The sequence below is a fragment of the Schistocerca nitens genome, chromosome 7, assembly GCF_023898315.1.
Source record: "Schistocerca nitens isolate TAMUIC-IGC-003100 chromosome 7, iqSchNite1.1, whole genome shotgun sequence".
In the NCBI taxonomy this organism is placed as follows: domain Eukaryota; kingdom Metazoa; phylum Arthropoda; class Insecta; order Orthoptera; family Acrididae; genus Schistocerca; species Schistocerca nitens.
In genome coordinates, this window is record NC_064620.1 from 368,486,649 (window position 1) to 368,507,581 (window position 20,933).

Sequence of the window (20,933 nt, forward strand, 5' to 3'; positions counted from 1 at the left end):
TGTAGATAACATGTTGACCAAGTATCAAATGATTACGTTTACAGACGTCTGTGACATGTGGTCCTGCCAGAATCAGTAGCCAGAGTAGCCGCCATTGTTGGAGATCACCGCTGCCACACGTCTCGGCATTGAGTCAAAGAGACGTTGGATGTGTTACTGGGGTACAGCAGCCCAAGCAGCTTCCACACGTTGCCAAAGATCATCTGGTGTGGCAGCTGGGGATGTAATCTGGGTCACTCGTTGAGCAACCATGGACCACATGTTTTCTATCGGCGAAAGATCCGGAGAGCGAGCCGGCCAGGGAAGCAATTCAATCTGGTTATTGACGAAGAACCTTTGGACAATGCGTGCCACGTGTGGTCGCACATTATCCTGTTGAAATATGGCTGTGGCCGAGCCCTGAAGGTAAGGAAGGACAACTGGCTCCAGCACCTCGGATATGTAGCACCGGCTATTTAAAGTACCGGCAATGCGTACTAGAGGCATGCGAGAGTAATATCCAATACCGTCCCATACCATAATACCCGGTGCAAGACCAGTGTGGCGGTGTATAATGCAGCTGTCCAGCATCCTCTCTCCACGGTGTCTCCACACTCGAATCCGACCATCGTGGTGTTGCAGACAGAAGCCTCCTCGTCAGTAAAGACAACGTCATTCCATTCTGCCGTCCACATCCGTCTGTCATCACACCATTGGCGACGGAGACGTCTGTGGTTCTGCGTCAATGGTAGACGAAGCAATGGACGTCTTGCGGACAGACCACTCTGGTACGCGCAGACACTGGATGTTGCATTACAGACGCAATGTGCTGTGCTATGGTTCGGGATGTCACTGAGCGATCCGTCACTGCCATGCGCACAATTTGCCTATCAGCACGTGCAGTGGTGCACCGAGGTGAATGCGATCGACCACGTCGGTCCGTCGTACCCTCCTGCATCCAACGGTCACATATCCGCATTACAGTTGTTTGGTTTTGTCCAACACGACTAGCGATTTCTCTGTATGATAATCCACAATCTCGGTAAGCCACTATCCTTCCTCTGTCGAACTCGGATACTTGATCAAAAGATGTTCGCTGTTGTCTACGAGGCATAACTGATCGTCTTGTGAAACAACCACAAGGTAAACACACGTGCCGAACGTACACTCGTCGAAATCGCCAAGCCTTAAATGGCGCTATGAGGTGGCGCCACAAGCGCGCGTGATGTGCGTCTGCGCTGAAATTCTAATCAGTTGCATATCTCATCGCTGCAAACTCATGGTGTAAATTTCACTCGATTCGGATGCTTCCTTCAGGGTGTTGCATTTACGGTGGCCAGCAGTGTAGTAATGGAAAAACCTGGAGAAAACAGGCAACATCCCTGGTTGGTCTTTGTAGATCTAGTTTCACGGACATTAAATGGCAAGCACTACGTACACATCAAGGCCTGCGGTACTATAAACTAATCATTATGAACACTTAAAACAATATCCAAGCTAGTGTCAGAAGTCCTGCAGTCATATCCAAAAGCTTTGATGTTAATCCACGTGTGCATCAGAAAGATTCGTCAATCTACAGTCCTTTAATGTCATCATGAATTATGTAACCACAGAGAAACAGGGGTTGGATAAAAATGCGGAAAAACTGCGAGAAATGCATGCTTGAACATAAATGGAGACGCGAGCCAATCCTTCAAGTTGCGTTGCTCTATTTGACCTCGAACGACACCTGTGAAATGTCCTCAATATGTTGCAAGTGTCACTTGTGGTCAGAACACTACTGTGTTTAGTTGGGAATGCATTACGTCGGAGCTAAGTGACTTCGAATGTAGGGAAAGTGTTGGTTTTCGTGTGGTGGATACTGCCATAACCACGGTAGCCGAACTGTTACGCGTTTCAAGAAATACCATATCGAAGATTTATAGCGCCTACAGAGAAAGCGGAAGAACATCACTCGTTAAGTCATAACGTGGACAAAAGTGTTTGCTGAATGATGACAGACAGTCACAGAAGACGACCGTAACGAAAAATAAGAGGGTCCGGCCGTTGTGGCCGAGTGGTTCTGGGTGCTTCAGTCTGGAACCGCGCGACCGCTACGGTCGCAGGTTCGAATCCTGCCTCGGGCATGGATGTGTGTGATGTCCTTAGGTTGGTTAGGTTTAAGTAGTTCTAAGTCTAGGGGACTGATGACCTCAGATGTTAAGTCCCATAGTGCTCAGAGCCATTAGAAAAATAACAGGACGACAACTGCAGAACTGGATGTTACACTTGTGAACCCTGGCAGCACAAAAACAACACCTTTACGAGGTGACTGGAAGTTGTTTTGAATACCAACGGTTTTCTTGCACTGTATAAGGCGTGGTAATGTACTGCGTTTTTGGTGTTTCCATATTGGAATACGTCAAGCAAATAATTGAGGACGTAGGTTGCAAGTGCTACTCTGAGATGAAGAGGTTAGCACAGGAAAGGAATTCGTGGCGGGCCGCATCAAACCAGTCAGTAGACTGATGACAAAAAAAAATATATATATATATATATATATATATATATATATATATATATATATATACTCCTGGAAATGGAAAAAGAACACATTGACACCGGTGTGTCAGACCCACCATACTAGCTCCGGACACTGCGAGAGGGCTGTACAAGCAATGATCACACGCACGGCACAGCGGACACACCAGGACCCGCGGTGTTGGCCGTCGAATGGCGCTAGCTGCGCAGCATTTGTGCACCGCCGCCGTCAGTGTCAGCCAGTTTGCCGTGGCATACGGAGCTCCATCGCAGTCTTTAACACTGGTAGCATGCCGCGACAGCGTGGACGTGTACCGTATGTGCAGTTGACGGACTTTGAGCGAGGGCGTATAGTGGGCATGCGGGAGGCCGGGTGGACGTACCGCCGAATTGCTCAACACGTGGGGCGTGAGGTCTCCACAGTACATCGATGTTGTCGCCAGTGGTCGGCGGAAGGTGCACGTGCCCGTCGACCTGGGACCGGACCGCAGCGACGCACGGATGCACGCCAAGACCGTAGGATCCTACGCAGTGCCGTAGGGGACCGCACCGCCACTTCCCAGCAAATTAGGGACACTGTTGCTCCTGGGGTATCGGCGAGGACCATTCGCAACCGTCTCCATGAAGCTGGGCTACGGTCCCGCACACCGTTAGGCCGTCTTCCGCTCACGCCCCAACATCGTGCAGCCCGCCTCCAGTGGTGTCGCGACAGGCGTGAATGGAGGGACGAATGGAGACGTGTCGTCTTCAGCGATGAGAGTCGCTTCTGCCTTGGTGCCAATGATGGTCGTATGCGTGTTTGGCGCCGTGCAGGTGAGCGCCACAATCAGGACTGCATACGACCGAGGCACACAGGGCCAACACCCGGCATCATGGTGTGGGGAGCGATCTCCTACACTGGCCGTACACCACTGGTGATCGTCGAGGGGACACTGAATACTGCACGGTACATCCAAACCGTCATCGAACCCATCGTTCTACCATTCCTAGACCGGCAAGGGAACTTGCTGTTCCAACAGGACAATGCACGTCCGCATGTATCCCGTGCCACCCAACGTGCTCTAGAAGGTGTAAGTCAACTACCCTGGCCAGCAAGATCTGCGGATCTGTCCCCCATTGAGCATGTTTGGGACTGGATGAAGCGTCGTCTCACGCGGTCTGCACGTCCAGCACGAACGCTGGTCCTACTGAGGCGCCAGGTGGAAATGGCATGGCAAGCCGTTCCACAGGACTACATCCAGCATCTCTACGATCATCTCCATGGGAGAATAGCAGCCTGCATTGCTGCGAAAGGTGGATATACACTGTACTAGTGCCGACATTGTGCATGCTCTGTTGCCTGTGTCTATGTGCCTGTGGTTCTGTCAGTGTGATCATGTGATGTATCTGACCCCAGGAATGTGTCAATAAAGTTTCCCCTTCCTGGGACAATGAATTCACGGTGTTCTTATTTCAATTTCCAGGAGTATATATATATATATATATATATATATATATATATATATATATATATATATATAGAAAAAAAAGCCGTGTAGTCTTGGGAATGCTGATGAGGTAATGTAAAATGTAAATGTCGTGTGACTAGGGCCTCCCGTCGGGTAGACAGTTCGCCGGGTGCAGGTCTTTGGATTTGACGCCACTTCGGCGACTTGCGTGACGATGGGGATGAAATGATGATGATTAGGACAACACAACACCCAGTCCCTGAACGGAGAAAATCTCCGACCCAGCCAGGAATCGAACCCGGGCCCTCAGGATTGACATTCTGTCGCGCTGACCACTCAGTTACCGGGGGCGGACGCTGATGGGGTAACCATTATATGTAATAACATCTATTAAACTAAAGACAACCTTGAGGACGGAGGAAGGCTCTTGAAACGAGTGGGTTACACATCAGTAAAACTACAATCAAGCTGATGATCACATCTTCACCCCGAGTGCCACACATCACAAAAATCCTGATGACGTAACACTTCCAAGGACTGAAGTTTTTAGGTATCTGGGATCGGTAATATCGAAGCAAGAAATAGTGCAAGCTGACGTAACTCATAGAATACCGTCGCATGAAACAAGTGTCTTATCCTGTCAGTGTTTCCAGTGACGTAAAAATGCCCATACAAGCCAAAGGCAAAATTTATAAAACTGGTGTGAGACCAGCGCTATTGTATGGCAGTGAAATCTGGGCGTCAGAAATGAGTGCGAAACAGAAGCTCCATACAGCCGAAATTACAACTTACGGAGGAGTAGCGCTGCAGAGAAATCATAAGCGTAGCTTCAAAGTCGTCTCATAGAATCCAGGCTCGGATGGCATGGTCACGTGACACGAACACGTGAACATCATCTTGTGAGAAACTGCCTTGCCATGGCTAAAAAAGATGGAGGGATCAGAAGACCTCAGACGACCTAGCTGATGACGTTTCGCAGTAGCATGAAGAAGCTCAGCATTAGCGAAGATGATGGCTGCTAGCAGGACAGATGCTGCCGCATGGTGTCACGCAGAGTAACTGGAAAAGGCGAGGACAAAGAGAAGTCTCTTTCACGAAAGGAACGAAACAAAAGCTAAAATCTTACACTAACGTGCAGACATGCATTGTATTCTCGAAGAGCGCTGTGTAAAAATATCCTCTGCCCTTGGCTCCATTGTACTGAAATGGGAACAGACCAGAAAGCTCTGTCAGGACTGTTATACCAAAGCATCATATATCTTTTTTAATGGCAGGATTAAATTATGTCTAGTCTTTCTGTTCAATGAGATTTGAGGTAGTTAACTATATATATATATATATATATATATATATATATATATATATATATATATATATATATATATCGGGGAAACCCTTGCAGATATAGCTGAAGCCGGCGAAACATGGGTGGCGTCTGTACTCCAGAAGAGTGGTCAGCCAAAGGCGTGTGTTCCGGGTTTAAATTAGCCCCACTTTCGGATCTCCGGTGAGAGCTGCATTAATGTCACAAAATCGTAAATGTATAAAATGAGAGAATCAGTGCTTTCAAATGCGCACATATAATTGTCATTCGCTAATGGGAGACGACACATTGACAGAAATAGAATAGGAATTAGGAAAAATTAACTGGAGCATTGTTGGCTTAAGTAAAGTACGTCCTAAAAGTGAAAACTGCCTTTGACGGAATTTGGGAAATATCTTCTATTACTGTGGTAAACCAAATCGAAAACTAAATGCAATCAAGCTTATAGGGAACAATATCACAGTAGACAAAATAGCAGTATTAGAATGAACTTCAAGCTGAGTTGCGAGTTTGGTCCTCAAAATATCAGGAAGTTATAAAATCCAAACAGTTCAAGCATATGCACTTACTTCTAGTCATCCCGATTAGGAGATAAATTCCTTCTATGATTGCCTGAAACAAACCTAAGAAAAATGGAGAGATTGCTCTTATAAATTTGTAATTTATAATAGAACAGGCCTATGCTAAAGTCTTGTACAACATATTTAAAACCTCCATAGCGTTTGTGAATGTAGCTGAAGAAAACATTGAATTTCCCATCAAAAAGGGTTAATGTAACGTAACTATTTATCTCCAGAACTATTTTCAGCGGTCCTCGAGAAAGCAAAGTCTACATTGGATCGGAAAACAGAGGCAACCCAAATTCAGGGAAAGAGATCAAATACTCTGAGATTTGCTGATGATATTGTTCTATCTGCAGATAATAAAGAAGAAATTGAAGTACTGGTTAGTGTACTTGCGCTAGTCTGCTCTTAAGTTGGCCTAAAAATAAATTCTGATAGAATCAAGATCATGACGAATGAATGGACAGCCAAGGGCAATATATCTGCTGGAAGTACGCAACTGAAAATGGTGCACGGAATATGCCAATCTGGGTCAGCTGCTAAATATGAAAGGAGACCGAAAAACTGGAAGAGACTCATCAATTTTGAAGTCTAAGATGTCCGCCGAGCTGTAGAAAACAGTTTTTGACCAATGTATACTATCAGTAGTAACTTATGGCTGAGAGACGTGGACACTGATTGAATTCATGTTGGAAGACTAATAGTAGCCAGAAGGGGAATGGAAAGATCAGTGCTGAGGTGCACAAAGAAAGAATGAAAGCAGTTGATATCAAACAGACAACACAGGTCAGTGACAAAATGAAAAGAGTGAATGCCCTTGAAATGACTGTGGGCTAGTCACGCCGTTCGAAGAAAAAATGGCAGGTGGCCAAAACAAATGTTCGATTAAAGTCGAATTTACCAAAAAAGACGAAAGGGAAGACAACCGGAAAATGGTACAGAGACTTATGAAAGACATTGAAATGGCAACGGGAAGCTCAAGACCGGCAGAAATGGAAGAACCTGCAGAGACCCTATGCTGTCCGCCGACTCAAAAAGGCGACGTCACCAAGTGATCGAAATCACCAAGTGATCGGATTGGCTGATGATTATGTATATATGTAGAACAGGACAGTACTGGAGTTGTGCAAACACTACTCAAAGGACGGACGTACTGAGACATATAGTGGATATTTACTCTTCAAAACTGGTGACTATTAAAGCAAACTCACTCAGTAATACTCTGTAAACATAAAGCATCAAAGGAGGGAGAAATGCCACATTATCTGTGATTGATACAACTTGTCACCAGACATATATCCGCTCCGGGATGCGCTGCTATGAACGTCGCTCCACTTAGACGTTCAGCTGACGATGGCATACTACCCGAAACATGCTTGCAATGAAGAAATACGACTAGCACAAGGTAAATAAAATATTTTGTAGCTAACTGGGAAAAATGTATGTATAAATGTGCTATGAATGTTACAATTCGTGATTCTCTGTGGATTATTGATGGTATATCACTGACTGCGAATAGCATCGTAGTTGAAACATTCACCACTGATGTTGAAGATACTCACTGTTATACTTACCGAGCAATCGGATTGTTCTCTGTAATGTAATTTTACGGCAATAAAGGACTCAAGCACGTACATTAACACTTTGATACGAAAATCTATCAATTTACAAATCTGTACAAGTGTAACTTGAACCAGGTTTTTTATGGTCTTCATGCTATTCACTGTACTAATTATTTATTTACTATTCTAATTATTTTTTGAGTAACAGGCGCCAGTAACTGGGTAACTATGGTTGCATGAATCACTGGATCACATAGTGATAAGCGGCACGAGAAACTTTTGCAAAAATACAAAAAATTGCTTAAATATTCAGTGTCTGTGCTCATAAAATTAGTTTTATGGTAGTTTCCTTTTCAGTTTTGTCATGCGTGCTTCTTTGCCAGTGCCCACTCTGAAAAATTATTTGTATGACAAAAGAAAGAAATCATAAACGTTGAAATAACCAACATCAACAAATTCCTCAGCGACCGACCTAGGGTCCACTACACATACAAAAATAGCTGCTCTGGTATCGTATGTTTATAGATTTATTACCATACAGTAGTTTACCTACTCACTAGGTAGGAAAAAATATCTCCCTGTACTACCGTCACTAATGGAATTCAGTCTTCCAAGTAAGATACAACTAGCTTAACAGCAAGCACCATATTGATTAAACGTAATGGGTTAATTAAATGTTTTTGTTAAACTGAAATAATTTGTTTGTGACGGTCGTTATATATGGTGGGAACAATGAAACATCTCGTAAATAGTACTACATTCCTTTTTTGGGGGTGAGATCTGTGCCAGTTAGAGGCAACAGGGCAAAGTAAATGCTACATTTGCTACAACTTATATAAAACATTACAGTTTTTTTAATAACGTGGACATCGAATAAGAGTTCCAATAAAATGTAGGTTACAGTTCAACGAGGACTAAAAGTTTGTATACGACCAGTATCAACAGGTGAAGAACTTGCTGAAAGTCTTCAGGAAATTCAGTGAGGAGCTGTAACCACGAGTACATAACATGAGGTGATTTCGGTTTGCGCGCTGTCAACTTCTAAAAACTACTTTCTCATCGTATGGGCTAAGGTAAATCATGACAAATTGTTCTGCTAATTGACGATAAATAGTTTAGACAAGAAGAGAATAGAAGCTTTCGAAATGTGGTGCTACAGAAGAATGCTGAAGATTAGATGGGTGGATCACATAACTAATGAGGAGGTATTGAATAGAATTGGGGAGAAGAGGAGTTTGTGGCACAACTTGACTAGAAGAAGGGACCGGTTGGTAGGACATGTTCTGAGGCATCAAGGGATCACCAATTTAGTATTGGAGGGCAGCTTAGACTGGTTTGTTGCAGCTCTCCACGCTACTCTATCCTGTACAAGCTTCTTCATCTCCCAGTACCTACAGCAGCCTACATCCTTCCGAATCTGCTTAGTGTATTCATCTCTTGGTCTCCCTCTACGATTTTTACTCTCCACGCTGCCCTCCAATACCAAATTGGTGATCCCTTGATGTCTCAAAACATGTCCTACCAACCGATCCCTTGTTCTAGTCAAGTTGTGCCACAAGCTCCTCTTCTCCCCAATTGTATTCAACACCTCCTCATTAGTTATGTGATCCACCCATCTAATCTTCAGCATTCTTCTGTAGCACCACATTTCGAAAGCTTCTATTCTCTTCTTGTCTAAACTATTTATCGTCCACGTTTCACTTCCATACATGGCTACACTCCATACAACTACTTTCAGAAACGACTTCCTGACATTTAAATCTATACTCGATGTTAACAAATTTTTCTTCTTCAGAAACGCTTTCCTTGCCATTGCCAGTCTACATTTTATATCCTCTCTACTTCGACCATCATCAGTTATTTTGCTCCCGAAATAGCAAAACTCCTTTACTACTTTAAGTGTCTCATTTCCTAATCTAATTCCCTCAGCATCACCCGACTTAATTCGACTACATTCCACTATCCACGTTTTGCTTTTGTTGATGTTCATCTTATATCCTCCTTTCAAGACACTGTCCATTCCGTTCAACTGCTCTTCTAAGTCCTTTGCTCTCTCTGACAGAATTACAATGTAATCGGCGAACCTTAAAGTTTTTATTTCTTCTCCATGGACTTTAATACCTACTCCGAACTTTTCTTTTGTTTCTTTTATTGCCTGATCAATATACAGATTGAATAACATTGGGGAGAGGCTACAACCCTGTCTCACTCCCTTCCCAACCACTGCTTCCCTTTCATGTCCCTCGACTCTTATAACTGCCATCTGGTTTCTGTACAAATTGTAAATAGCCTTTCGCTCCCTGTATTTTACTCCTGCCACCTTCAGAATTTGAAAGAGAGTATTCCAATCAACATTGTCAAAAGCTTTCTCTAAGTCTATAAATGCTACAGACCAAATATCTGGGCGGCCACTGCACGATGTATGAACGGCCTCTGCATATAGGCATACCTTCATCTTGTCAAAGCCGAGGCTGCTCCTGCGGAAGGAGATGAAGCTGCCAGAGCGCTGGAAGGCCCTGGAGGCTGGCCGCACGCGCATCAGGCTCTCCTGTAACAAGGCAGAAGCCTTCGCTCATTTCCATCATAAAATAATCTACACTGCTGTGAAAAAGCTGAAAATACTGTAGGTCTCGTTTCTATCACCCACAACGTCTTCCAAATCAGCCTGTTGCTTAATGTACAGTTAACTACTTATATAAAGGGAAAAAGAGAAAACCATACATAAATATTGATAAATGGAAGATCTGACAAAATCTATATCTACATCTACGTGATTACTCTGCTATTCACAATAAAGTACCTGGCAGAGGGTTTAATGAACCACCTTCAAGCTGTCTCTCTACCGTTCCACTCTCGAACGGCGAGCAGGAAAAACGAGCACTTAAATTTTTAGGTGCGAGCCCTGATTTCTCTTATTTTATCGTGATGATCATTTCTCCCTAGGTAGGTGGGTGCAAACAGAAGTTTTCGTAGTCGGGGGAGATAACTGGTGATTGAAATTTCATGAGAAGATCCCGTCGCCACGAAAAAGGCCTTTGTTTTAATGATTGCCACTCCAATTCACGTATCATATCTGTGACACTATCTCCTCTATTTCGCGATAATAACAAACTAGCTGCCCTTCTTTGTACTTTTTCGATGTTATCCGTCAGTCCCACCTGATGCGGATCCCACACCGCACAGCAATACTCCAGAATAGGTCGGACAAGTGTGGTGTAAGCAGTCTCTTTAGTAGACCCATTGCACCTTCTAAGTGTTCTGCCAATGAATCGCAATCTTTGGTTGGTTCTACCCACAACATCATCTATGTGATCGTACCACGATGCGGAAAATACGAGGATTGCCCAGAAAGAAATGCGAAAAGTTACGTTAGCATTATTTGAAGTCTCTTGAGTGAGGGCGCCAAGTTTCCGCCGCTTCCGACACACAGCGTAGCTGCAGGACTGTTTCAAAATGGCGTATCTAGGTAACATACGTTACAAGAAACGTGCCATCATTGAATTTCCCACTGCAGAGAGGGAAACTGTGGGGAATATTCACAAACGCTTGTGCAAAGTCTATGAAGCATGTGCAGTTGACAGAAGCAGTTAGTTGCTGGGCACGGAGGGTAAGTTCATGAGAAGGAGGTTGGGCGGAGCTCCACCATTTGCAGCGGTCGGAGAGACCATCCACGGTTGTCACACCTGGCATGTTGCAGCGAGCTGATGTTGTCATTCGCGAGGACAGACGCATTACGACTCGGCAGTTAGCTGACACTTTGAGGACGAGGAGGAGGTGATTCACCCAGTGAAGCACTGGCTCCACCACCAGGTAAAGGATTGGTACCGACAGGTCATCCTCGCCCTTGTTTCGCGCCGGCCGCGGTGACCGTGCGGTTCTAGGCGCTCCAGTCGGAACCGCGAGACTGCTACGGCCGCAGGTTCGAATCCTGCCTCGGGCATGGATGTGTGTGATGTCCTTAGGTTAGTTAGGTTAAAGTAGTTCTAAGTTCTAGGGGACTGATGACCTCAGATGTTAAGTCCCATAGTGCTCAGAGCCATTTGAACCATTTTTGAACCTTGTTTCGCGCTGGAGGAGGGCCATAGAGCGGGATGGAAATTACATGGAAAATAGGGTGAGTAGATAAGACACCATTCTTTCGTGTGTGTAATTCTCATTATGTTCAATAAAGATTTGTTGAAGAAAAAAGTGCGGTACATTACTTTCTGAGTGACCCTTGTATAACACAGTGTAATTCCATAATTCAGACACAATAACTGTTACAACTAAACCATATAACAGATCCGAATTTGAAACTTGTTTGTAACTTACAGGAAGTCTTAAGAATTCTGTTTTTACAATTACGACTACTGCTCACAATTACAAAAGGAGAGTGCTCTAAATATATGCTTGGAAGTAAATGTGTATTAAGATATGAGCTATTTTCATTTGTCTTGAAAACGGTAAGTACACAGCACTCTTTAATGCACGCTGTCCTCCTGTTCATTGCTCATTTGTTGTATGTTGTCTGGGAAGACGCAAATCCTTGAGCGATCGATGTGTGGGCAGCAATCGTAGCTGAATGACTTTTAGGGCTATACACTTTCTCCAAGAAGTTAATAGGTGCATACCGTTTCTCACCAATTTCTACATTCACTACTGGAAAACATTTCTCACGAAGTAAGAAAATAGACATGGATTATGCGCGATGGGGCAACACCTCTTTTACATCTTGTATGACAGTACTGCGTACGAGGGCTGCTCAGTTAAGAACGATCATAGTTGTTTTGACACCATACTTTTACTCATCCCCGTAATTTTGATGGTCCTTCTCAAACCAGTCTCTTTTGGATGCGATGCACCTGTCCCAGCGTTTCTGCCAGCCTGCAAAGACATGCTGGAACACATTTTTCGAAAGATTCTTCAGAATCGCCTCGCAGTTGTAACTACTGCTTCTGGTGATAAGAAATACCATGTTTCTTCAGGAAAGGGAATAGAAGAAAGTTACACACATACAAACCCGAACTATAAAGAGCGTGAGAGATGCACTTCACATTGATTTTTGGAAGATATTCAGTAACAACATTTGCAATATGCAACTATACATGCATCCATCCTTTTTAGGGATATGTTGTCTTTTGCGCCTGATACTGACCTGCAAGGTTTTCAGGGTATCCCTGCAAGTATTTCCCAGTTATTGATGTGTGTGCAGATACAACATGATGATAAACGATTCCAGGAACATCACCTGCACGCGAATGTCCTTTTGTACAGGAATCAGCAGTCTTGGAACCCAACGCTCACAACACGGGTGTGGCTGCCAACCAATGAAATTTTCAGTATTTCAGAAACTGTTCGTAAGGTTAATCGTTGATCGTTTCTCATAGTGACAGCAGTGGTATTGATGTTTACTTTCATAAGAGCGGTAACTGCAGTGCCGGTTCACCCTCATTTCAAACTGATTGCCTCCCCTCTTCAAACAATACGAGCAGCTTCGAGCAGTTCTGTAGGCCTCCTGCGGCTTTGCATAGGTCTCAGATGAAGAGTTCTTGTCAGGAAATCACGCGTCACTTCCTTCGTTGCCGTAGGCGATACTGCGCACGTCTCAGCTTGTCCATCTCTCACATGCGAGAACCAGAGTGCCCCACCACTTGCACAGCGTGTTGTTTATACATTAAGCTAGCAGAATATCGTAAGATCAAATTGTAGTGCGAGAAATTATGGCTGTAAAAGAATTATGATCATTCTTTATCGAAGAGCCCTTGTACAAACGTTTAATCAGCGATGCATCGGTCGGGGAAGTCTAATATTAGTGAAGCCTGACATTGTAAGGGAGGAGACGGCGATCTCAATATACTCTACTAAATAAAAAATTTTGAAGTAAAAATCTTTTAATGCGTAGATCGCAGTTTTCCTATCACAAAGTACGATAACTAGTTTCGGTCCGTAACTGCAACCATCGTCAGATAGTTAAAATGTGAAAAGATGGTGAATAAGTGTTGGAAAGCATTATTAGCTGTAGTCATGCAATAATATGCATTCGTAAATACCAAAACAATAACAGTAGGTAGTTTAAAAACATCACCGTTAGTGATCCAGCTTTTACTCGTGTAACTGGACATTTTCCTGAATCAGCGTCTCCCTGCGAGATTACAGTCTACAACCTGGCTTGCTCACGGTGATGTTTTTAAACTACGTACTGTTACTCTTTTAGTATTTACGAATGCCAGTGGCAACGCCGATTCCCATTTTTTTTTTTTGGTCTCATTTTGTTCTCTCCTGTTCGTTGCATCTGCTCGGGGCGGATGTCGTAAGGCATCCGTTTAAGTTCGTTGTTGATCCATTAACTCAGTTTTTTTATTACAAAGGGCAGCTAACCCTTTGACCGAACACGCCGAGCTACCGTGCAGGCGAGTCAGATCACCGAAGTTAAGCGCTGTGCGGGCTGGGCTAGCAGATGGATGGGTGGCCATCCGGTCTGCCGAGCGCTGTTGGCAAGCGGGGTGCACTCAGCCCTTGTGATGCAAAACAGAGGAGCTACTTGATTGAGAAGTAGGGGATCCGGTCTCGGAAACTGACATACGGCCGGGAGAGCGGTGTGCCGACCACATGCCGCTTCATATCCGCAGCCAGTGGCGCCTATGGTCTGAGGATGAGACGGTGGCCGGTTGGTACCGTTGGGCCTTCATGACATGTTCGGGAGGTGTTTAGTTTCTTTATTTACGAATGCATGTTCTTACATGACTACAGTTAATGATGCTTTCCAATGCTTATTCACCGCCTTTTCATATTTTGAACGATCCGAAGAAACCAGTTATCGTACTTTAATTGTGATAGGAAAATTGCGGTCTAGGCATTAAAAGCTTTTTACTTTACTAAATTTTTATTTAAGAAGTCTAACAACGTGGCCTCCACCAACACTCGACCTTAATCCCTGAAGTCTCTGGCTGTGATGACAGTTAACGGGCCAACCTCACTTCTAAGAAATTGATCTTTCAGTATGTTACCCACGTCATGGGATTCTAAAAACGTTATGGTCTGTAGATAGTGAAATTTCTGTCTCGTGCACCGAACCCACATACTTGGGGTCTTACGCTTTTGGAATAATAGTCCTGCGAGAGGAGTAACCTATACTTCCTTGAACATTCAGTTTTTGGAACAGTCCCCTATTAGAGTGCAATACGAATAAACAAAACATGTCTTTTGAATTACGTGATTCATTTGCAAAGAAATACATTAAAATTTATTAAAGTTGTCGAAAACGATCTCACAGTTAATTCTTGCTTTCTGAGCGATGACTTAATACACGGAAAAAAATTCTTCATCACCAAGTCTTCAGGTGAAAGAATACATGCTCTCACCGGGTGATAAGCTAACACAGTTTTCAATAAAAATCTTGTCCGTTTACAAGCTGGGTCACACTGAATAAAATACTCGAACTTTCGAGACCTGTCACTGCTATCGTCATTAGGAATGAAAATCAGTGACAGCCGAAGCTGGCACGGTGTTATGCTTATACAGATGCAGTGGCAGCGTTAGAACCTTCGAGAGAGGGCCGGAGCGACGCACGCGCGGAAGGCAAGTTGGGCAGCTGCTAACAGCTCAGTCCTGCTGCAGGACCAGGGCCTACGAGAAACAGGGGTCCGCAACGGACTTGTGACGTCACACTAGGCGGTCTGTCCGCAGCACGGCTCCATGCAGGGCCCACGGGAAATCAATACGTAACTGGAAAGGTACCCATTGAAGGTCTTAACTCTGTCGTGTGCTGTCGAGAGCTTACATGCATTCCAACGCGCAGTCAAGAACCATTAAACTCGTCTGAAGTAGTCACTCGCTCCCCGCCGGAGACCTCGCTCCCGGTCGGAGACGACTTCTCGCACTCGTAACACCTGCAGTACGCGCCTTGGCCTACCTTTCTCGTGTACCCATTGGATTTACATGGCGCGTGGGGCCGGCGCCACGTTAGCAGCCGCCGCTCCCGCGTCCCTGGAAGTGTCAAGCCTCCGTATTCGCTTTCACTCAATGTCCAAAGCCCTCCTCCATGCCCTACTAAATGTATATCCCTGACATCTGTTAAAATTGTGGCTGTTTATTCTAATTTCGGACGCTTATTTTATAACAGAAACTATAGGAGGCACGGTAATTTTGGGAGATGCTTGATTTCATTGTGACCTTCATACCATCTTATCTCCCACCTTTCATCGCAAACGCATTCTGAGACACGCAGTTTCCTGTGGTTGCCAACGCTGTTACAAGCTGCCACTTGAACGTTAATTGGAGTTGGCTAACACCATTCTTTCCAGTCGAGTGGCCGAATCATGACATTTAGGGTGTTACATATCGCTGAAGACGAGGTCGTTAGAGACAGAGCATAAGCTCGATTTAGGGAAGAGTGGGGATGGAAAATGTTTTAGGCGATTTAGTGTATCAAAGGGCAACCTAAATCTGGGTAACTGGACGGGGATTTGAAGCATCGAAGCATCGTCCTCCCGAAAGTGAGTCCACCGTCTCACCACTGTGCCACCTCTTTCGGTGAATTTCTTTGAGTCCAATCGGATTTCTTCAGGGCAATGATCTGTTATGGCAGAGTTGTGACTTTGACATTTTTAACAGTGCCTAGAAAGACTTATTTAAAAACTATTTAGTAATACAATGGGGTAGTGGTAGAGAGTTGGTCATGATCCGTCAATTACCTTTGGAGAAATCTTGTCACGTATGTCTCAAATATCTGAACTACAGCACGGCATATTTCGCAGTTGCAAGATTACAGAAATAAGGCGTCAGTAATTTCACAGTTACGTGAAACTGGTAGTTCAAAGTTCACACAGTTGGTCTCATAGCAAGTGTGATACTTAGATATGGAAGAGTTGATAAAAAAACTTTCTGCCTTAAAACTTAGAAAACGAAATTGACTTACGTTGCATTGTGAAAGGTAACGCTGGTGTGGATTATTTAAGTGACTGAAAATGTTAGGATAATTTTAGTGGTCTAATAACACTTATTTTTTCTTTTAGCCCTAAATAAGAGGATAACGCAATCTGAATTGATCTGAGGCTGAGGAGATTTTGATTGACTAAATCTACTGTAGTCTCTAGATATAGGTGCAGCTGAGAGCAGCTGGCTATTGAGGTCTGTACGTCCTGCCAATGCTGGAGCGGCAGTACGTTACCCTGTTTTCTTCGTGCGGCGATGTAAGTTGCAGCTGCCGAGATGTGTGCGGCGGAGTTGAGACGTGGACGCTGCACCTGTGCATCGATTGCGGCCACGAAAGAAATGCAAAAATCTCACGGTCTAGCGATCAGGCAGATGGATCGCAATTTACTCTCTACCAGAGCCTTGAAATCACGGTAGATTTCAGTCTGTGGCACACCATTCATTGGTCATACCAACGACCAATTTGGCTCACTTATCTGACAGAGCGCAGAAGGATAGCAAACGTCAAGACCGGTAAACAAAAACGAATAAGTGTGCCCTCGGCAAACAAGCAGTCCGAGACGTTTTGAAAGGGTACAGTACCGCCCGACATTGAAAATAGGTACAACATTCTTCGTTATTCTTGTCAGAACAACATATTTTTTGTAATAATAACTCAATTTCACTCAATACAGCGAAGCCGGATACCAGTGTAGGAAAGAATGACAATTTATTTATTTAATTGATCACATGTGCACTCCCACAAAATAAATCCCTACATCTAATTTGGTGAGATCTGCGAAATGAATGAATGTATGGTCGTCTGCTAACCGCAGATAGTGAATGTTCAATATATGATCATCTTTAAGCCGGCCCTTTGGTCACCTTTGGTGGAACCAAAGAGATGAAATTTACCTGAGCTTTGAGCGCCTGAAATGTGGCTGACCAATGGGTAGCATGGTCGTCCCCCACCTCGACGGAGGTGCGAGATGGCCTGAAGAATGGCCATGTTTCAGCATTCTGGCGCTGGACCTAGTGTTGGTAAGACCTGTCTTAGGTGTGCTCCGTAAAGACAAAAGAGCGGAGACATGGTATGCATGTGAAATACTTAAGAGCAGTTTGGAATAATAATTTCTCTATTTCAGGAACTTTTGTGGGGAGAATTAAATGTCAGGCAGGTAATAATATTAAGGGGATCGTAGTAATCTCCGAAGTGACCAACGGTCACAATGAAACCACATGTAGCAATAAGTTGAAATACTTCCGAGTGCTAAAGTTAAGCTGAATTACTGGCGTGTGTACTATAAGTTGGAAATATTTAAGAAATGGCTTGTGCAGGACTTGAAATTAGAGACGAGTACTTCCACGTGGTGAGTACTGTGCGAGTCTCAATCTGTGTATGAGACAAAGGATAAAGAGAAATACTCGTCCATGGTATCAGTTGAGGACTCGCGTGTGTGATGAAAATGTTCTTAATATTACTTTGCGTGTTATGTTTCCGTGTGATGCTTGATTAAAAACTATAACACTCTGAGTGTTAAGCAAGGTGAGTCGGCCGTCTATCCAGCAACGCCACTTGGCTTGCATTGCACGGGAAGACGTGCATATATCCTCCAGAGTTCATAGTAGGAAACAAAAGTTACGAAGCGGGGCAGAGTCGTGTGAAACTGGGATAAATACTAATTGAAGTGGGAAAGCTGAAAGTGATGTGATTATAACGTTGTGACTATTCTTTGTATTGTATGTTGCCAGTGTGATGTATTTCATGAAATTTAAGTATGTGTGGTTGGCATGGGAGAGTAACAAGATAGTTTCAGAGGCAGTGGGTTATGCATGTTCCTTTTTGTACCACTCGGTCTGGAGGAAATTTTCGTGATGATGGTTGTGAGAGTCGAAGTGTGAGATATAGCAAAAGATCCACCATCCTATCCAGAAAGTGCACTGTAGCGTTAAATAATTACGAGACCATAAGATAGAGAATCACCAATGTAAAGCCATGCCCACTGGGCGGAATTTCTCATGTGTTATTGTTGTAGGTTATAGAATTTGTGTGTTTAGGTTATAGAATTTATCGGAATAAATAAGATAGTGAAAAGAAAAAGATTGGTGGCCTTTTCCTTCGAATAGTATGTTGTCATGATATCCAGAATTTATAATGTGTGCGGCATTCATATTCAGTGCGATGGCCACATGTTGATCAAAGCCGTTGGGTAAGAAAGAAAATGTATTGCCAGTGCGTAGTGAACAGTCAGAGTTGTGTAAATTACTAATAGTCAGATGTGCGGTTCCGTTTTCCGTTGCGTAATATTCAAACAGGAGAATAACTTGTAACTTAATTGTGAGTACTAGAGTTCATGTTACTCGATAAATAAGAATGAATCCACTCGCTTGGCAGACCACTCATCTTGCAGGCCTGACTGCTTGATGCCACAGTATGAGCAAGGCATGTGGGTGCCTCTCAGTTTGAAGCCACACTGTCGGTATAGTAAGAACTTCACCACAGTCTCTGCAGTCTAAACTACTCGCAAGTGAAGTCAGTATCAGGACAGGTCCCAAGTACCAACCACACATGCCAGAGTATCGACCAGAGGTCTCTTACCAGACCAAAGTCTCACACCCGACTGCCTTGCACCTCTTCAGCAAATTAAATCCGTTTTCCCTCAAAGTGCACGAAGGACACCACCTTCACCCCATCTTGAGCCAATCATAGGGCTCTAGAGGCGCTAAATCTCCCCTCTCACACGACAGCACAAACTCATGTCGAACCAGGGCAAGAGTTAAGAAACCTGCGACACTGGAAGAAAAAGAAACCGCTAATTACTGGCTTTTTTAGGCTTTTGCAGAGGGGGAAGATGATTTTCTCTGGAGTCATGTCACTTCCCACGGCAAGAAGCGAACAGATGCAATCTTAAAGATCTTTATGTAAATCGCCTGTGCCTTGGAGTTTGTTAGTCTTAACTATGAGTTGTAATATAGATTCGCTCTCTAAACGTTTCTCAGACGCTGGAGTTCCTTATGCAACCGAGGTGGCCAATGGAAGTGGTTCACAGGCCTATTTTCAGTATCGGCAAACACAAAAACTTGTGAGTTTTTATTAAGCGTGCCTCTGCACACAATGCCTGGTTTATGACTCCATTGTGTAGACGTGGCCCTTCAGACCATTGGCCTAGCCCAGGCTTCAGCTGGTGCCACAGCAGGTAGCTGAGCATTGTTCTGCTGGAGACCTGTTTTGTCAAGGGGCTACCCTGTCTGCCTGGTACGGTTGTGGACCTGTCCGGCAAGATTTGGTAAGGGGTGGGCTCACCGCCAATTGCTTTCAACTCCCAACATGACGTTTCTATAACCTAAGAACCATAAAAATACCTCAAGCTTCTAGCACCCTACCAGGCTCCATCAACATCTGCTCAGCCTGGTAACTTTCTAGAGTCTCGTTCAAGGTGCGACAGGTTGTAATGGAATCTTTAATAATTTTCCAAATGCGAAAAATAGGTTAGAGAGCAACTTGTCCTGTCTCAAGTGTTACATTTATAAATGGGATCAAAAATCGACATATCGGATTATGAAGCAAATTTTGTGATTGTTATTAGAAATTAGGCATTAGATATCATCAAAATACATATTAGCATATTTTGCATGTCAGAGAACAAGTGATAGACAATGTAGTAAATTGAAATGACTCAGCTGTGTCTGTTCTGGACATACTCATATGAGCCTCCTAATACCAGGACGCTTAGAGAAAAATTAGAAATTAGATATAGGTTTAACTTCATCTTACGTAAACAATTTATAATACATAACTTGAATCTGATCAGTAATATATCATACTGCGGTTTACCCCATCGACCCAATCAGCCCAAGAAATTCCGAGATTGGATTAATAAAAAGCTAGAGAAAAGTTAAGCCTGCGGTTTTAATGCCTCAGATGTTCTACATAATCTGCCCCAATCGAGTGCATCGACTTTCTTTGGGATGTTGCTCAACTCGCGAATCATATTGACATGACTGTTGGTTACGTCGTCAAATTGTTGACTCTTCTTGCGAATTTCTGCATTTTGTCGCTTTGTGGTAGGCTCATACTGTTAAGCCAAGCCTCGTCATCAGTGATAACTTTTTTTTTTCAGAAAACAATTGTTTGCGCTTTGCACTTCAGTCGAATCAATCTTCCACACGTCGTTGGTTTTAATTGGGGTTCAACGTTTGCGGTTTACACTTTGCAAACACTTTTTTCTTCTTCAGAACATTCCGGAGTATGTCTTAAATAATTTTGAGATTGCAATCTGTGACACAATAATGGTGACACACTAGGTCCGCACGTTGTAAGGTGCCTCTTACGTGAGGAAGACATTTTTACCAGTTTTAATAAATTATTGTCTTTTATTGATGTATTCACGATAGTTAGGAAGTGCTGTTGTCCGTAGCCGGCCATGAGTCGGAGAGGATTTCCCACGTTGGCTGGCTAGGTGACGAAGCGACCATATGTCGCGTGTAGTGGGGTGGGGCTCGGCGCTGGACCGTAGCAACAAGCGTTATCCTGGGAAATATACATGACGGGAAGTACCGCCATCTTGGCGCCAAAGTCGCCTATTTTGTTTATTTATATTTAATAATTAAAGTCATTTATGACAACATGAATAGTAGGAGGAGC